This window comes from Diabrotica undecimpunctata, chromosome 2 (genome assembly GCF_040954645.1).
Source record: "Diabrotica undecimpunctata isolate CICGRU chromosome 2, icDiaUnde3, whole genome shotgun sequence".
NCBI lineage: Eukaryota > Metazoa > Arthropoda > Insecta > Coleoptera > Chrysomelidae > Diabrotica > Diabrotica undecimpunctata.
This window is the reverse complement of record NC_092804.1, coordinates 92,194,268-92,214,013: the sequence shown is the minus strand read 5'-3', so window position 1 is coordinate 92,214,013 and position 19,746 is coordinate 92,194,268. Positions and strand designations below refer to the sequence as shown.

Sequence of the window (19,746 nt, the reverse complement as noted above, 5' to 3'; positions counted from 1 at the left end):
TTTTGATTGACTTGTTTAGTAAAATTGATTGGTTTAGTAAAATTTTTTAAATTGAAACTGATTCATAGAATCTTTTTCATTCACAGTTCCATATGCTATGAACCTTGGACTGTGGAAGTTGAATTAATCTTCACCTGTTGGCTGGCTAACCAGTCACAACGTAGATATTATAATATATGATATTTTGGATCGACCTCGCATGCTTTGTTCTTTGCTATATTTTATAATAATATTAATCTTAGCTCTAAGTTTAATTGTACTAACCGCGGAAATCTTTCCGAACATATATATATATATATATATATATATATATATATATATATATATATATATATATATATATTGGAATGATGTATTGTTTGTGAATGATGAGCAATGAGTGTTTTTTTTAATAATATAGGGTTTTTATCGCGGTTCTCAAAGAATTATTTTGTAAGTACTTTTTTAAATTATCTTTATTATATCTATTATGAAACACATATATATCTAACCTAGCCAATGTAAATTTAAAATAAACTATCTTTAAATTGAAATTCTTATGAAACTAATTAAATTCTATAGACAATGTAAAATTTAAACAAACTATCTTCAAAATTGAAATTGTTATGACACTAACTAACTTATATTAACAAAATTTTGTACCTTTCTGTCACTGAATGCCTAAATGAACTGTTTTCCACTATATAGATTATAATCACCACTCAAATGTCTTCTTCTCAGCTTCGGTTATCCTTGTTTTTGTGAAATTACTTTTTCCAATTATCAGCTTCCACCAATTTAAGATATTTTTCTTCACAGCATTTATAAACCACCAAGCAAACCAGCAAACAGCATTTATTTTTATTCTTCTTTTCAATATATCAATATCCAATTACCAAAAATATTATTTAATTTTAATATTCAATTAATACTTCTTCCATTATCATCATTTATACATAACATAATTTTTAATCTTCAATAATATTTTCTTTATACTGTTTCTTAATCTTGATTTAACTCACTATATTGAACAATTGTAACTGATTGACTGCCTCTAACTAATTTTCATACTAAAACTGGCCATCATAGTAACTGTAACTCATAACTGATTGACTAACTGAATGGACTGGACAATTTGAATCCAAATCACCGGGTATTTATATCTTTTCAATCTTCCAGAACCATCTGGTAAGAAATCATGTTCGATTTAGTTCTATTTCTTCTATATGGATGTTCTCGAAAAAAATATATGTTCGATCCACAGACATAACCATTATTTCGAGAATGTTCCACCGTAAACAAAGGTCAAATTCTCTATTCTGGAGAATTCTTTAATTTTCTATTGATAATTTTGTCGACATTTGGGCTTTTCAGATCAGAATAAACACTTAAATCAGTAACTATATATAAATTAAACATTTTAAACTAACATTATTATTATAACCCCACTTTATATTCCTAATTATGAATTTCTATCTGTCACTTTAAAGAGTATTTTTGGTTGCCTAGTCACATGGCTCACTTAAATATATCTACAATATTATAATTATTGAAATACAACTTTTTACAATTATTATATGCTAATTTCTTAAAAATGCACTCACATAAATATATTTTTATAAAATTCTCTAGTATATAACTTATTAAAATAACCAAATACTTTTAATATCTAATATTATCTAGTATTGTATTTATAAATTATTTTCTTTAAACACCAATTATCTCAATATATATATATATATATATATATATATATATATATATATATATATATATATATATATATACCGAAAAACCCACCACTCTTCGAGTGTATTTATAAATTATTTTCTTTAAACACCAATTATCTCAATATATATATATATATATATATATATATATATATATATATATATATATATATATATACCGAAAAACCCACCACTCTTCGAGTGTTCCTTAGTTTATATATATATATATATATATATATATATATATATATATATTGTTATGATATGTAAAATCGAGAAAAATATTGGTTTGTTTAAAAATATTTCAAAATTCAATAACATTAAAATAATTCAGATAAGTAGAATAATATCCAACAAACATTTCGAAGAAGGAGAGTTATTAATTTCTTGAATTACCTGTACCAAACAAAAAGTAAGCTTTGCATAAATTATTTCTTTGTTATACTTGAGTGACCCGCATAGTTTTAAGTGAAAACAAAAAGACAATTGAACGGGGTTTTCCAAAATACATTAATGCAGTGATTAGGGACAAATAGAAGAGATTTTAGATAGAGGTTTTTGTTAGTTTTTAAGAATTATAGAAAATATTATTTGTAAATAAGTTTTAGGAAATTTTATAATTATAGGTAAAAATTTGTTTGTTATCGAAATGAAAAAATGGGGGAATTGTGACGAGTTTTGATTGGCGGAGATTGAAAAAGGTGGGATAGGTATGTACGAAAAAGTTTAGCGAGATTGAGGAGGAGAGAGAAAAAGATCAGTTGGTTTCCAAGTCTGTGAGAGGAACGGTGATTGTTCTCTGGCGGTTCCTGAAATGTAGCAAGCAGTAGTGGAATGTTAGTGAGTTTTTGTGGAGTTAGTGTATCTGACAGAAGCTGAAGCAGCAAAATATTGTAAGTCATATTTCTCTACTTATATTCCAAGAGTCACTGTTCAGGCCAACGAGAGATTCAGTTTATCGTAAAGAGAAGATATTCCAAGAGTCATTTTTCACTCGGGCCAACGAGAGATTCAGTTTATCGAGAGGAGAAAGGCTATCATAATTTGAATGATTTGTGCTTTTGAAGGAGATCATTAAGGACGATATACTTGCAACAATCTGTGTAAGATTGCTGTTTACATAGGGAGCGGTTGAGAGGAGATAATATAGTCTACAAGGAACAAGGATTTGGACCACTCATCATCAGAGAGAGATATTTTTGTTTCTGCAGTTTTTTTCTTTTATTGATAACAAAATTTTTACACGTAATTGAGAAAGGATATAAATATTTTGATTAGGAGAGTTAGAATAGTTTGGGATTTTGAGATTTCAATTAATATTGTTTGTACCATTAATTTTGATTGTTCACGTACGGAGAACAAAATTTTGAGAATCCTTATATGAGATTTGTTTATTGAAAACCTTTGAGTGTGAATTATTTCATTATTTTTATTTCAATATATAGTGTTAGATCATATGTGTTTTTTATTATTCCGGTATTCTCTGGACCTTACCTTTCACATGTAATAGCCTAGATATTGAAGCACGAATTTAACCCTGAGATAAAAGAATTAAAAATTGTGATAGAGTCATAATCATATCATTTAAATAATTTTAATTAATAAAAAAAATTAATTAGCTAATTATTGCTTGGCGCACCAAGACTATAAATATCACAATAACTGGCTTCCAAAACGTGGGGCTTGAAAATATCGCAGCTTTACATTTGAAGGAAGGGAAAGAGATCTGGAATAAGTACAGGTGATCCAGAGATAAAAACATATAACATTGAGGGAATTTGAATTTGAAAATATTTTGACAATTTTTCCAGGGAATATAAATTTGATTTATTGATTGATCGTAGTTAGTGGATATTTACTGCTATTGAATTATTTGATTTTATTTTCTTTACCAATCGTACATTTGATATTTATTTTGAATTATTTGAATTTTACTGATTGCATATTCGATATTTGTCGTGAAAATTTAATACATTTGGGGAGAAATATTGTCGTGTTCTGAAACATATAGAGTGTTGTAAAATTTCACATTTGGCGGGGACAAAAACAATAACAAAAAGTAACAACATGTCTGTCACAAGGAGACAAAGTAAAATGCAGGAAAGGAAGGAGGATAACAGAGAAGATGAAACAATTTTGGAAGAAGTATCGGATAATGAAGGAAATGTGACAATAGTTGAGGAGAGAAAAGAACTATCAGGAATAGATAAAATATTACAACTAATGCAACTCCAGTCACTAAAAATGGATAGAAATCAAAAAGAAACATCACTAAAAATGGAAGAAAACCAACGGGAAACAAAACAAACAATGAGCAATATAGAGCAGCGTCTGGAAAACTATGAACAGGAAATTAGAGGATGTGTTGAGGGGATAAAGAAAGAACTGATACAACAAATAGAAGAGATTAATGAAATTAAAAATGATATGAAAGAACAAGAAATGAGAATTAAAGATAATTTGGAGGAATTAGAAAGCAAACTTGAAAATGTAATGAAAGATAGTAAGACGGTCCAGAAAAAGGAATTAGAACAGTTAGAAGAAAAATTTGAAATGGCGCTACAAGAAGACAGGAAGGAAGTAGAAAGAAGATTAAAGCAAAATGAAAAAAAAAATGGCAGAAATTGAACTAAGAGGGGTAGAGAGAAAAGAAGTTATCATCCATGGAACAAGCGAGGCGAAAATACAATTTGGCGGGGATATTCGGAAAACACACCCAGTACCGTTTGTCAAAAATTTGAAAACCAAATTACAACATATTAGATATTTTGACGATTGCAAAGAAACAATTAGAAACCATTTGAAAGAAGGAGCAGCGTTATGGTATGAAAGCAAGGAAGATGAGTTTGAAAATTGGACAGATTTTGAAAATAAATATCTCAACTATTTCTGGGGGAAAAATAAACAGAGAGAAATCAACCAAGAGCTACAGAATGGAAAATATCACGAAAAAATGGGAATATCTGAAGAAAGATATGCTTTGCAGATATATAACAATTCAAAATATCTAGAATACAAATATTCTACCGAACAGCTGGTAGAAATGATCAGCAGACATTTTGAGGAAACGTTGGAAGATCACGTGATTTTGAGAAACTATCAAGATATTGATAGTTTGTGCCAATTCCTTCAATTAAAAGAAGCGAAAAGAAAAGAAATGAGAAATAGAAGACAACATGACCAATATAATGGACCGGAAAGAAGGTATTCATCAAATTATGACCAGAGAAACCGACATCCCAGATCAACAAACGAATATAGGCCGAGAAATTACAATAATTACAATAGACAACAAAATTACGATAACAGGAATGACACACAACAGAGAACATATGAAAATCACAACAGGAATAGAGATGCACAAAATCCTCCGAATAGGAATACTAACGAACAAAGGGACGATAGAAATAACCAGAGCTTCCAACAACAAAATAGAAGGGAGATGAATCATGTAGCAATAGGAAACGACAGACAAATTTCTAATTCTAATCTAATATTTTTAGATGCATTTATAAAACATAAAGCGATTAAAATTGTGATTGATTCTGGATCGGAGATATCGCTAATCAATAAAAAACTAGTAAAAGAATTAAATTTGGACAGATTTGTGTATAAGATTCCTAGGGTTGATTTAGTGGGTGCAAACAATAAAAATTTGACGACAGTAAACGAAGGCTTGGGAGTACAGATAAGAGTGGGAAACAAATTCCATATTATGAAATGTGTGGTGATTGAAGATTTAAATCATGATATGATAGCGGGAATTGATGAATTGAGGAAAAAAGATATCACCATAAATTTTTCGGAAAATAAACTGGAAATCAGAGCAGAACCAGACAACACAGGAGAAGAAAAGCAAACAGATAGGAAAACAAATTCTGGAAGGATCAATGCACAGGAAAAACGCAAAGAAATCGATATGACTGTAGAGGATAAACCGAAAGTACAAGAACAAGATCTAACAGAAAAGAAAAAGAGAAGGAAGAAAAAGAAGACGAGTTCGAAAAGAAAGCAGGAAAATAAGATGGAGACCAGAGAAAAACAGGAAATAGAAGGTACAGAAGAATTGTTGGCAACCGACGATAAAACAGAATGGAAGCAGGAAGAAAAAGAAGGTATCATCAGAGAAGTGAAAGGAATAGAAACATGGTGCTCGGAATACCAAAGGGAATTAGAGGATAAAAAGAAAACAGAAGAAAAAATGGCACTGATGGACGAGAATCCAGAATTTTGTGAAGAAGTATTATGGACAGTGAACACATGTGAACAAAAGGTGGATGAAAGAAAAATAAATTGTGGAAAAAACATGGAGAAGGAAATAGAGAAGATTTTAGGAAACCATGGAGATTTTGTTAATAAAGTAAATCAAGTGGTTAAAAATTATGAACTTTCTTTTAAGGGAAAATACTTGGAAAAATTTAAAACGAAAATATATCCAATCCCGTATAAAGACAGGCAATATACGGGGTATTTTAACATTCACGACATTTGTCAGTATCATAAGTAGATTTTAATAACATAGTGAAATAATTTGATCCTAGAAAACTTTTGTCATTTTTAAAATTTAACAAAGAGTTTTCGGCAGATCAAATGGCGGGGATTTGTTATGATATGTAAAATCGAGAAAAATATTGGTTTGTTTAAAAATATTTCAAAATTCAATAACATTAAAATAATTCAGATAAGTAGAATAATATCCAACAAACATTTCGAAGAAGGAGAGTTATTAATTTCTTGAATTACCTGTACCAAACAAAAAGTAAGCTTTGCATAAATTATTTCTTTGTTATACTTGAGTGACCCGCATAGTTTTAAGTGAAAACAAAAAGACAATTGAACGGGGTTTTCCAAAATACATTAATGCAGTGATTAGGGACAAATAGAAGAGATTTTAGATAGAGGTTTTTGTTAGTTTTTAAGAATTATAGAAAATATTATTTGTAAATAAGTTTTAGGAAATTTTATAATTATAGGTAAAAATTTGTTTGTTATCGAAATGAAAAAATGGGGGAATTGTGACGAGTTTTGATTGGCGGAGATTGAAAAAGGTGATTGTTCTCTGGCGGTTCCTGAAATGTAGCAAGCAGTAGTGGAATGTTAGTGAGTTTTTGTGGAGTTAGTGTATCTGACAGAAGCTGAAGCAGCAAAATATTGTAAGTCATATTTCTCTACTTATATTCCAAGAGTCACTGTTCAGGCCAACGAGAGATTCAGTTTATCGTAAAGAGAAGATATTCCAAGAGTCATTTTTCACTCGGGCCAACGAGAGATTCAGTTTATCGAGAGGAGAAAGGCTATCATAATTTGAATGATTTGTGCTTTTGAAGGAGATCATTAAGGACGATATACTTGCAACAATCTGTGTAAGATTGCTGTTTACATAGGGAGCGGTTGAGAGGAGATAATATAGTCTACAAGGAACAAGGATTTGGACCACTCATCATCAGAGAGAGATATTTTTGTTTCTGCAGTTTTTTTCTTTTATTGATAACAAAATTTTTACACGTAATTGAGAAAGGATATAAATATTTTGATTAGGAGAGTTAGAATAGTTTGGGATTTTGAGATTTCAATTAATATTGTTTGTACCATTAATTTTGATTGTTCACGTACGGAGAACAAAATTTTGAGAATCCTTATATGAGATTTGTTTATTGAAAACCTTTGAGTGTGAATTATTTCATTATTTTTATTTCAATATATAGTGTTAGATCATATGTGTTTTTTATTATTCCGGTATTCTCTGGACCTTACCTTTCACATGTAATAGCCTAGATATTGAAGCACGAATTTAACCCTGAGATAAAAGAATTAAAAATTGTGATAGAGTCATAATCATATCATTTAAATAATTTTAATTAATAAAAAAAATTAATTAATATATATATATATATATATATATATATATATATATATATATATATATATATAAACTAAGGAACACTCGAAGAGTGGTTTTTCGGTCAAAGTGGAGAAATAAAAGACAAAGAAGGTGGCTACTTCATCTATTTATTGAAGCCTAATTCTTCAAAATTAATGCATGATAAATTTGGCTCAAGTTACTAATGTCAATTCTCTTATTAAGAGCATTTGGGTGTTTTAGTATGGAACTCATTTCCAAGAACTGTCTTTTGACGAGGTTGCGTTCATTGTCAAGAATTTTAACTTCATTAAAGTTGAAGCTTATGTCTAGAAAGTTATTTGAATGCAAGCTTTCGGCGCCGTACAGATTATTAGATGATACAAAGGAATTTTATAAATCTAAACTAATATACAGTGTGATTTAAAATGATAAGGTATAAAATAAAATATATATATATATATATATATATATATATATATATATATATATATATATATATATATATATATATATATATATACAGGGTGTCCCGGAAAATAGTGCGTTCTTTAAAGGTATGGGCTTCATAACATTTTTTTATAAAGTCAACCGTTTTCAAAAAAAATGTATATTAAATTTAATCCATTTGATTAGTGTCCACAGAAAAGCAAATAGATCCGGCAACGTTGCGCTCCAAAATGTATGGGCAGAATGCGATAGTTTAATTTATTTTGATACAGAAAAGGTACATTATTTGTAAACAGTTGTAATTACCCGTAGCTCAAGAATAAATAGTATTGTCATGTTTTCGATTCGCGAGTATCACGATATGTTAATTACGTACGGTGAAGCCCACTGTGAAAGTAATAGGGCTGTTAGACTTTATGTTGAACGCTATCCCGAACGACGACATCCTAATGCCCGAAGTTTTGTGAACGTGTCCCAAAGGTTATTAGAGACGGGTTGTGTGATACCTAAAAAAACTAGCGGTAGAACACGAAGTAACCGTAGACTAAATGCAGAAGATGTGATTTTGGATATAGTCAGTAATAATCCAAGAGTAAGTACTCGATCTGTGGCTAGAATGATTGGCATTTCAAAAAACATTGTTTACAAGACATTTACGAAACAACTGTTACATCCTTACCATTACCAACGAGTGCAAGATTTACACCAAGGCGATTTACCTCGAAGATTAAGATTTTGTAGATGGTTTTAAAACAAAATCGCCAGAGAACCCGAATTTCCGTGCAAAGTGTTGTGTGCAGATGAAGCTTGTTTTACGAGAAATGGTGTGTTTAATTTTCACAATTGTCACGTATGGAGTAATGAAAACCCGTATGCTATACGTAGGACAAATTTTCAAAAACAATTTAGTATAAATTTATGGGCTGGGATTATTGGTAATCGTCTGATTGGACCGCACGAACTTCCCAGAAGATTGAATGGAGAATCCTATTTAAATTTTTTGCAGCATGTTCTACCGATACTTCTTGAAGACGTTCCGTTACAAATACGCTCTGAAATGTGGTTTCTTCATGACGTGGCTCCAGCACATTTTACGAGACATATTAAAGATTTCCTCGACATCACTTTTCCTCGTCGTTGGATCGGTAGAAATGGACACGTTCTGTGGCCACCCAGAACACCAGAATGCAATGTTATGGACTTTTATTTTTGGGGACATCTAAAATCATTAGTATACGACAACCAGGATGAAATTAAAACAGAAGCTCAATTGCGACAACGAATTTTTGATGCTGCTGAAATAATCAGACATAATTTACATACTTATAATATTAAGAATAATTGGATTCGTCGAATAAACGCGTGTATCTGTGCAAATGGTGGCCATTTCGAACATTTATTGTAATAATAATTTTCCATGTAAGTAAAAACAGTATTCAAACTTTAATTATTAAATATTTAATAAAAACATGCTTTTTCTCTATCACTGTTATCAGTATCAATACATATTCTGCCTAACGATCGATGATTCATGATAGCTGATTTACAGTAATTAACGAAGAATAACAAGGAACGCAACGTTGCCGGCTGTATTTGTTTTTTTGCGAACAATAATCAAATGGATTAAAATTAATAATTCTTTTTTTGAACACGGTTAACTTCATAAAAAAATGTTATAAGACTTTTTTGTTTTAAATGCTGCAATCTGCTTTTGTTTTAAATTTGTTTTAAATGCTGCAATCTACACATATCGTTAAGGAACGCACTATTTTCCGGGACATCCTGTATATTGTTATATTCCTATTTGACATGAGAAATAAAAAACTATATTCCTATTTAAAATTTCAATTAAAATAATAAATTTCATGTTTCTCAACCACAAGCATATAAATTTTTAACGCCCTGTATATGACAAATTTGTAAAAAGAATTATAGCTAGTTTTAAGAGAGTGTTTCGCAGAATTGTTTACTAGCCCCATGAACAATGTATTTCAAGTAAACAATTAAAGACAATTAAGTTTTCGAGATATGCGGGTAGGAAACTCATTAGCCCGTACGGTACATAGTAGATAGTTTAAATCTACCTTTGTATTAAGATTCTCAAAAATAGATACGAATTTGATTATTTGTATAAAATAAAATAGGGACACCGAATTTTATTTCTTTCTTGGAACTCCATAAAGACAAAAAGATACGTAAATTTGAAAATTTTTTTAGATTAAGGAGAGAGGTAGTTTTGGGTTAATAATGCAACATGATTGAAAGTTGGTTTTGATTGCATGGAAAATTAATTGTGGGGGAACGATTTGGAAGTCGAATAATGAATGGGGAGAGTGTGGCAGTGTGTTTCGTTCGTTCTAAAGGAGAAGTCCAGTTGGGAGTGCAGTGTACTAAAAAAGGAAAAGGCCGGTTTGTGTTTGAAAAGTTACAAGCATCATCAAACAAATCATGGAACGAGTAATAGGTCAAGTCGAGAGATGATACAAATCCTTGAGTCTAAAGTATCCATTATTGTGTTAAGTGCTTCAAAAGGTTGAAAGATTGCATCAGGAGAAAGCCGGAACGAGTACGGTACGAAGCAGTAAAAGGAAAGGAGAACAATATTTAGCAGAGGAGCAGAGACATTCTGGGAAAACGTGGACGAGTTTTCCTTTGATCGCAACACCAGCAAGTAACGAAACGTGTTAGGGGTGAAGACATGGTAGAATCATCAGCAAAGGTTAGTCGTTTTCTGTTATGATATGAATATATTGTTGTTCGTGTTAAATACCACATTTTATATATCAAAAAAATTAAACATCGAGAACATTCTGTAAAGCAGAAGTAGAGAGATTCACAGTTATTGATTTAAAAAATTTTGGAGACGAAGAGAAATAAGATTATTTTTTTTTTTTGTAAATATTTACATGAAATAATAAAATATTGTATATATGTTTTGTTTCTACTTCTTTCTTTATGTAAGTATTTGTTTATAAAAAATTATACTTACATTTATTTTGAATTAATAATTAACGAAACAAAAATTTTTTTGGGTTAGCTCAAATTGGTAAATAATCTCAGCTTTTTACGTCATTCAATCACAGAAATGCAAAACCAATACTCAGAGGAAGCTCATGGGTAAATAAAATTTAAAAATAAAATATAACCGTATATTAAAAAAATGTTTCTACCAATGAAATAAACAAAAATTTTTATGACAGCATAAATTGCAAAAAACAAACAATCTATGAAAAGAGTAAGTAATTAAATATAAAAAGACATATTAAAAATACCGCAAGTTATTTTAAAATAGAAAGTTACCTAGTATAGATACAATAATGAATTATGGTTGCAAGAAATAATTTAAACATATTACGAAATCGTTTATGTAAAAGTTCCTGTCAAAATACACTGTAGTCTTGTAGTGTTGTAACGAAATAGTTTGCCTACCATATAGGATATTGCTATGGAGGTTGAAAATTGGGGACAGAAGTTACTGGGGTGGATATAGGGCAAGCCAAATAAACGAAACTTGTGCGAACGGCACTCAGGATTTGTTTGAAGAGCTGGAGTCGTGGATAAGTGAATAATGAAACAAGGGGATTGGATTGGGGCAACTATTAAAAAAATGAAACAAATGGGTACTTACATGAATCTCATAGACAAATAGGTAAAACACAACAAGAAAGGCCTCTAGCTATCTAAAATAAGAACGCCACTTCGGAGAATCCTTGTCTTGCTGATGAAGGAAAAAGGCTCTTCCTTCCTAAAAAAGAAACACAAAAGAGGTTGGGAGACTTTTCTTAAAATAAAAAGACAAAATGGTTCAGAGAAATAAATTAAACATTTATTAATGTCTCACCACAAACAGTTACAGATATTAAATCGTACAAAATACTATATTCATAGTTACAAAGATTTATACCAAAAATAACAAAGAAAACATGTCATCAGTTTACAAACTCCGTAGATGCTACAAAACTTACAAAAATACTGGACTATAAATTGTGGCAAAAAATATTATTCCAAATAAAGATATCTTTTTAATGAAACTATTTTATAGAGAGGTTAACCTTCTTTTAAAAACAAAACAAACCAATGTCAAAAATAATAAGCTAGCTGTCATATGTCAACAAAATCTTAAAACAGAACAAATTAAAATGACATCCAATCACGCCCTAAGACATATATCTTTAATTATTATAAATTTTTAAATTTTTAACGAAAGCAAATTATTATTAGAATGTTTATTCGTCTTTTAAAAATCAAACACAGGAATGTTACCTGGATTGCACTAAAGTTACTTTTAATAACATTTCTGAGATTGGAAACTGGACCTACTAAAATTTCTGAGGGTAGAACTGAGACGACGAGCAGGGATAAGAAAATGAGGGTGAAAGCTAGCACTGGCTGGAACACAAACCTTGAAAACTCGTCTTTAAAGACTGGAACAGGTACAACACAATGGCAACATGAGGTTATCTTCAAAACTGTTGTAAAACACCATTTCAAATCTCTCATATGAGATATGGTACACAACAAAAAAAAACAGTGATTACTCGATCAGATTTGACACATTACTTTGAGTAAAAATTACTTTTTCTTCGACAAATTTGCCGGCTTCTGCAAACTACATAACGACGTGTGTCCCGTTTGACCAAAACTTCCAACCTAAACTTGAATTCATTCCCCCTCGATCTTGTATACCGGCTTACTGGCTCCTACCGTTTTCCCTTCCCCGCTTAATCAAGTTGGAGGGGCAAACGAACCTCTTCAAACATCTTCAAAACTATATAGTTAAATAACCTCGAATAACTTCCAGTTTTTAAACTAACAGGTACAAATAAATAAATGCATATTTTGGAATTCTCTTATTTTACCTCACAATATGTACACAGAGAAACTTGTTAGAACATTGTTAGAATGAAATGTAGAGGTCTATCTGAATACCTTGGAAAAATTTTTATTTACAATGCCGGATACTATTATGTGAGTACTTACAACTGCTATCACTTATCACTGAGTTTAATTTTAACTTTTCAAAAAATATTACTTTATACTTGTTACTTTTACGAATGTCTACAAGGCTTATGGCTAACGAAGACCGACACTTTTTTACTTTTTTTTTTAAAACACAAACTGCTCCTTTCAGCTATCAGGAATCAACTCTCTACACTGTCTCTACACTCATTGTCGTTTTTTTCATTCCAGAAACTCTCTTGGCTAACACCATCTTCCATCAATAACTTTCCTTCCTTTTCATTGGTCAAAACAAATATGCCTCTTTCTTCATTTCAACGTCTTTAAATTGCCCAGTCGTAAGTTCATGCAAAGCATACACTCAGCAAGTCAAGAATATGGTTTAGAACTCAATACAACCAAAACTAAATGCATGCTCATCAGCAGAACACAACAACCTCCGATGCAATTGACATTAAACAACCGAAAAATAGAACAAGTGGAGACATACACATACCTTGGAACCACAGTCAACACAAAATGGGACCAGTCAACAGAAATAAGATCACGAATTGAAAAAGCGCGAAACGCGTTCAACAATATGCAAAAGTGGTTCACAAGCAAAATCTCAATGGAACTAAAATTAAGACTGGTCAAGTGTTATGTCTTCCCGGTCTTGTTCTATGGAGCAGAGGCATGGACCACAACGGAAGCCACCCTGAAGAAACTAGAATCCTTTGAGCTGTGGATATATCGCCGTATTCTTCGGATATCCTGGACAGACCACATCACTAACGTGGAAGTAATGCAGAGAATAGGCAAAAGCAAAGAAATAATCTTCACCGTAAAGAAACGGAAGCTTGAGTACTTCGGACATGTCATGAGGCATACTAAGTACCGGCTGCTACAGTTAATAGTCCAAGGAAGAATTGACAGTAGGAGGGGACCGGGAAGAAGACGACACTCATGGATGCATAACCTGCGACAATGGTTCGGACTAACATCGACCGAACTATTCAGAGGTGCCGTAAACAAAGTCAAAATAGCCTTGTTAATAGCCAACGTCCGAAACGGATAGGGCAAAGGAAGAAGAAGAAGAAGTCGTAAGTACTCTAATATTTTCTAGGAACTCCCAATTCCCGACTTCTTTCAAACAACCTTTTTCGTTAATCTTACGTTCAAACACAAATTGCTCTTAAATGCATTTCAAAACCAATAAACAATTCCATGAATATTATCGATTAGATTACAGATATGTTAACAAAGACAACTTTATACTGGATAAAACCAATACCTATGTTAACAGTAGACAGACCAATACGTATTTTATATTTTAAATGCAAGAAACAAATATTGTTTAAAAACTACTTTAACGTATTACAAAATGACAAATTTTATGTATACAATAGATAGATTGTCTTCTTCTTCTCTGCCTTTATTTATCTACAATAAATATATATATATATATATATATATATATATATATATATATATATATATATATATATATATATATATATATATATATATATATATATATATATATATGTTCGGATAAGTTTCCGCGGTCAGATGAATGAAAATTACTGAGTTCTCGGGAAGAACCGCGTTGAGAATTTAAAACTCGACGTTTCGGCACCCATTTTGGAGCCATTATCAAGAGGGATACGGTTCGGTTCGGGTTCGGGGTCTCAATCTGCCTACTCCCCTCACTCGAGACGTACCAGTATCGTGTTCTATATTGCAAGAACTGTCTCTCGGCACTGAGGTCTCAATCTGCCTACTCCCCAGTGTCGAGTGACAACCGGTCTTACCCTGTGTGGCTGCTTTTATACTCGCTGTATGCGCGGGAACGGTATGCGCTGACGTGGTCTGAACTGACGTGGCCTGAGCGGTGTGGGCGGGAGGTCGCTGAAGAAGGGGTCGCCATGTTGCCGGCAATCGTTTCGCGTCATCGCGCGTGTTCAAGCTGTGAGGCCGTTTTTCGATTTCGATAGCTTCACGAATGATTCTCGCTTTTAATGAGCGGATGGGAGCGATGGTTTTTGCTTTTTCGAAATCTATTTTGTGGCCTGTCTGAATATGATGTTGGGCTAGGGCTGAAGTGGTATCGGAATGTTTGACTGATAGAGAATGTTCGTAAATACGGTTATGGATTCGTCGGTTTGTCTGTCCTACGTATGTACGTGGGCAACTGGAACAAGCTATCTCGTAGACACCATGGTCTTCGTTGGGGATTTGGTCTTTTACGGATCTAACGAGATTGGACAATTTGGAGTGAGTGGTGAAGATGGTTTTGATATTAAGAGGGATAAGAGTTCTACTGATCTTGTCAGTGACACCTTTAATAAAAGGTAGAAAGATTTTGGGTTGATCCGGCGGCAAGGTTTCTTTTTTGGATGGAATGGGGTTTAGAAGTTTTTGAATGCTTCTATTGATTTGGGTTTTGTGGTAGCCGTTTTGTAGGAGTGTTTGTCTTATTGAATTGATTTCGGATGACCTGTGATTGTTGTCGCTAAGTCTTATGGAACGGGAAATAAGAGTGTTGATGACTGAATTAAGTTGAGCGGGGCACTTCAGCCCTAGCCCAACATCATATTCAGACAGGCCACAAAATAGATTTCGAAAAAGCAAAAACCATCGCTCCCATCCGCTCATTAAAAGCGAGAATCATTCGTGAAGCTATCGAAATCGAAAAACGGCCTCACAGCTTGAACACGCGCGATGACGCGAAACGATTGCCGGCAACATGGCGACCCCTTCTTCAGCGACCTCCCGCCCACACCGCTCAGGCCACGTCAGTTCAGACCACGTCAGCGCATACCGTTCCCGCGCATACAGCGAGTATAAAAGCAGCCACACAGGGTAAGACCGGTTGTCACTCGACACTGGGGAGTAGGCAGATTGAGACCTCAGTGCCGAGAGACAGTTCTTGCAATATAGAACACGATACTGGTACGTCTCGAGTGAGGGGAGTAGGCAGATTGAGACCCCGAACTCGAACCGAACCGTATCCCTCTTGATAATGGCTCCAAAATGGGTGCCGAAACGTCGAGTTTTAAATTCTCAACGCGGTTCTTCCCGAGAACTCAGTAATTTTCATTCATCTGACCGCGGAAACTTATCCGAACATATATATATATATATATATATATATATATATATATATATATATATATAATATATATATATATATATATATATATATATATATATAATATATATAATATATATATATATATATATATATATATATATATATATATATATACATATATATTGATATTGAAATGATATAGAATATAGGAGAAAGAAAAATAGTGTGATTAAAAATAATTTATAAGTTACACACTAGATAATGTTACATATAAAATGTATTTGGTTATTTTAATAAGTTATATACTATAAAAATTATTTATATGAGGGTATTCTTAAGAAATTAGCATATAAGTGTAAAAAGTTTTTTTTTAATAATTATAATATTGTAAATATATTTAAGTGAGCCATGTGCATAGGCAACCAAAAATACTCTGAAAATGACATTCAAGTGATGGTCGCGAATATAAAGTGGGGTTATTTCTTAATTTAAAATGTTTAGTTTATATAGTTACGGATTTGAAGTAGTGTAGTTTATTAATTTAGGTTGTTTAAATTACATATAAGTTTATATTCTGATCTGAAAAGCCTAAACGTCAACAAAATTCTCGATAGAAAAGAAAAGAATTCTCTAGAACACGAGAGTTAACTCTGTTTGCGAGATAGACTATTCCAGAAAATTCATATATTTAGAAAATAGAACAATTCGAATATGATTTCTTGCCAGATGATTCTGGAACATGGAAAAAGATATAAATACTCAGTGATTTGGATTCAAAAGGAGCCAGTCAGTCGGGGCAGTCAGTCAGTACAGTTACAGTTACTATGAAGTCAGTTCAGTCAGCCAGCCAGTCAGTCAGTAAGCAGTCAGACAATTAGTTATTAAGAAGACAGACACAGTTAGTTACAGTTAGTGATTAGGAAGAAAGTATAAAGTATGCAATAATCAGTAATTTAGTATTAAAATTTGATAGTATTGGAAAGTATTAGAAGAATATTATTGAAGATTAAAAATTATGTTATGTATAAATGGTGATTGGATAATGGAAGAAAGTATTAATTGAAAATTAAAATTATATAATATATTTGGTGATTGGATATTGGTATATTAAAAAGAAGAATTAATATAAATGCTATTCAGAAGAAAAATATTTTAAATTGGTGGAAGCTGATAATTGTAAAAAGGAATTTCACAAAAACAAGGATAACCGAGGCTAAGAACGAAGACATTGAGTGGTGATTAAAATCTATATAGTGGAGAACAGTTTCATTTAGGCATTCAGTGACAGAAAGGTACAAAATTTTGTTAATATAATTTAGTTAGTGTCATAACAATTTCAAGTTTAAAGATAGTTTGTTTAAAATTTACATTGTCTATATAATTTAATTAGTTTCATTTTAAAGATAGTTTATTTTAAATTTTACATTGGTTATGTTTGATATATATGTGTGTTTCATAAAAGATACAATAAAGATAATTTCAAAAAGTGCTTACAAACTAATTCTTTGAGAACCGTGATTATATATATATATATATATATATATATATATATATATATATATATATTATTAAAAAAAAACACTCATTGCTCATTAAAAAATCATTCACAAATAAAACATCATCACAATTTGGGGCCCACCGCGGTGGCTCTCTATTTAAAAGAATTAGTTTGCGAAGATAAGTGCTCTCATATAATTAAATTAATTTTCATTAGAAAGAAAAAATTATAGATTTTATTTTAATTATATTTGAACAAGTAAAGTCTCAAAATGTCTCAAGGAAAAAAAGGTACAAGAAGCAAAAAGAATGAAGAAGATGTTGAAGTAGAAACACAACCTATACAAGAGGAGAGTTTAGTTCAAGTTCCACAAGATACTGCAGAAATGAATCCAGAAAGAGAGGAAAATGTCAATATGGCAGCTTTGATGTCATTAATGATCCAGATGAACAAGACAATGGAAGAGAATTCAAAAGAAATCAAAGAAGACATGAAAAAAATGGAACAGAAATTGGAAGAAAATTAGAAAAGAAAATAGAAGATAATAATAATAAAATTGTAAAACAAATAGAAAAACAAATGGATAAAAAACTAGAAGCTGCAGAGAAAAAAGTAGCAAATGAAATAAAAAATATACGGAATGACTACAAGAAAAGGATAGAAAATGAGAGGACAGAAGTAAATAGGATTATTCAAGATAATAAGATAGATATAGAACAGAAAATAGAGTTGCAGAAATGTAACTTAGAAGTAAAAATTAACGAAGACAGGAGAAACACAGAAGAAAAATTAGACGATATACAACAAAATATCCAAATAAATAGTAATCAAATAAGAAATGTGGAACAGAGAATAGATGATATTTCACAAATGAGAGACATAGGGAGACTTTACTTAAATTTAACAAATGAGACTGGGATTAAATTCTCCGGCAATATAAAAAATCTGCATCCTAGAGTATACATAAATAGTTTAAAACATAAATTAAGATTAGTGAATAATAATAATGATATTAAAGATTATATTAGAATGACATTAAATGATAATGCAGCAACTTGGTTTGCTAGTATTGAAAATGATTTAGATAATTTTCAAACATTTGAAAATAAATTTTTAAATTATTATTGGGGTGAATTAGAGCAAGCCAAATTTAGAGAAGTTCTATATTTTGGGAAGTATAATCACAATTTAAAATCAAATATGGTAGATTATGCATTAAAACTGATAACGGTTGCAAAATATTTAGAACCACCACTTAGAGAGGATGAAACAGTCTTAAATGTATCTAGATATTTTGATGCTGATGTTGTGCAAACAGTAACTGTACAAAATATTCAAACAATAGAGAGTTTTATTAATTTTATTCAAAGAATACAAAGAGGTAATATGACAAGTAATAATAACAACAATAGAAAAAACAATAATAACTTTCAATATAATAAGAATGATAATCAACAATATAGACAATCATATAATAATAATAGATATGGTGATAGTTTACAAAATTTTAATAATAATAACAGTAATCAAAATAGACAGAATTTTAATAACAATACTAGTTATAATAGACAACATTTTAATAACAGTACTAATAATAATAGACAAGATTTTAACAATAGAAGAAATACAGAACGACCTAATTACAACAGACAGGTAAATTGTGTACGAAGGAATAGAAGCTGCGAAGACAGGGAACGAAATAGTACAAGGCAAGAAAATGTGAGTAGAAGTCATAGTAGAGAAAGACATAAGACATTAGATCCAAGTGGTCAGATACAATCTGACAATTCTAACAATCAAAATTTTGTTCAGTAAACTTTCTAAATTACAAGTTGGGCCATTGCTATTATGAAAAACCTTCTGAATTTATTTCTTTAGATGAAGATAAAATTATTGAATCTATTAATTTAATTTATATAAATGCTTTGGCCAAAAATAAAATGATTAAGGTTATGATAGATACTGGTTCAGAAAGTACTTTAGTCTCAGAGAATTTTATTTTTAATACATTAAAACTATCAGATATAATAAAGATTCCAAAAATTAAAATTGTTGGTGCAAATAATAAGAAGTTGGGTGAAATTAATAAACTAGCCAATTTTAAAATTAATATTCTTAATAAAGAAATTAATATGCAAGGATTTGTTGTCAAGGATTTATGTGTTGATATATTAATGGGAAATGATGAATTGGA

General features: G+C 31.0%; 1 protein-coding gene across 3 annotated transcripts in view; it reads left to right on the top strand.

Annotated features, from left to right (window-relative positions):
* Positions 1-19,746, top strand: part of Madm (MLF1-adaptor molecule) — an 800,745-nt gene that overhangs the window by 670,828 nt on the left and 110,171 nt on the right. The gene's annotated exons all lie outside the window — the stretch shown is intronic.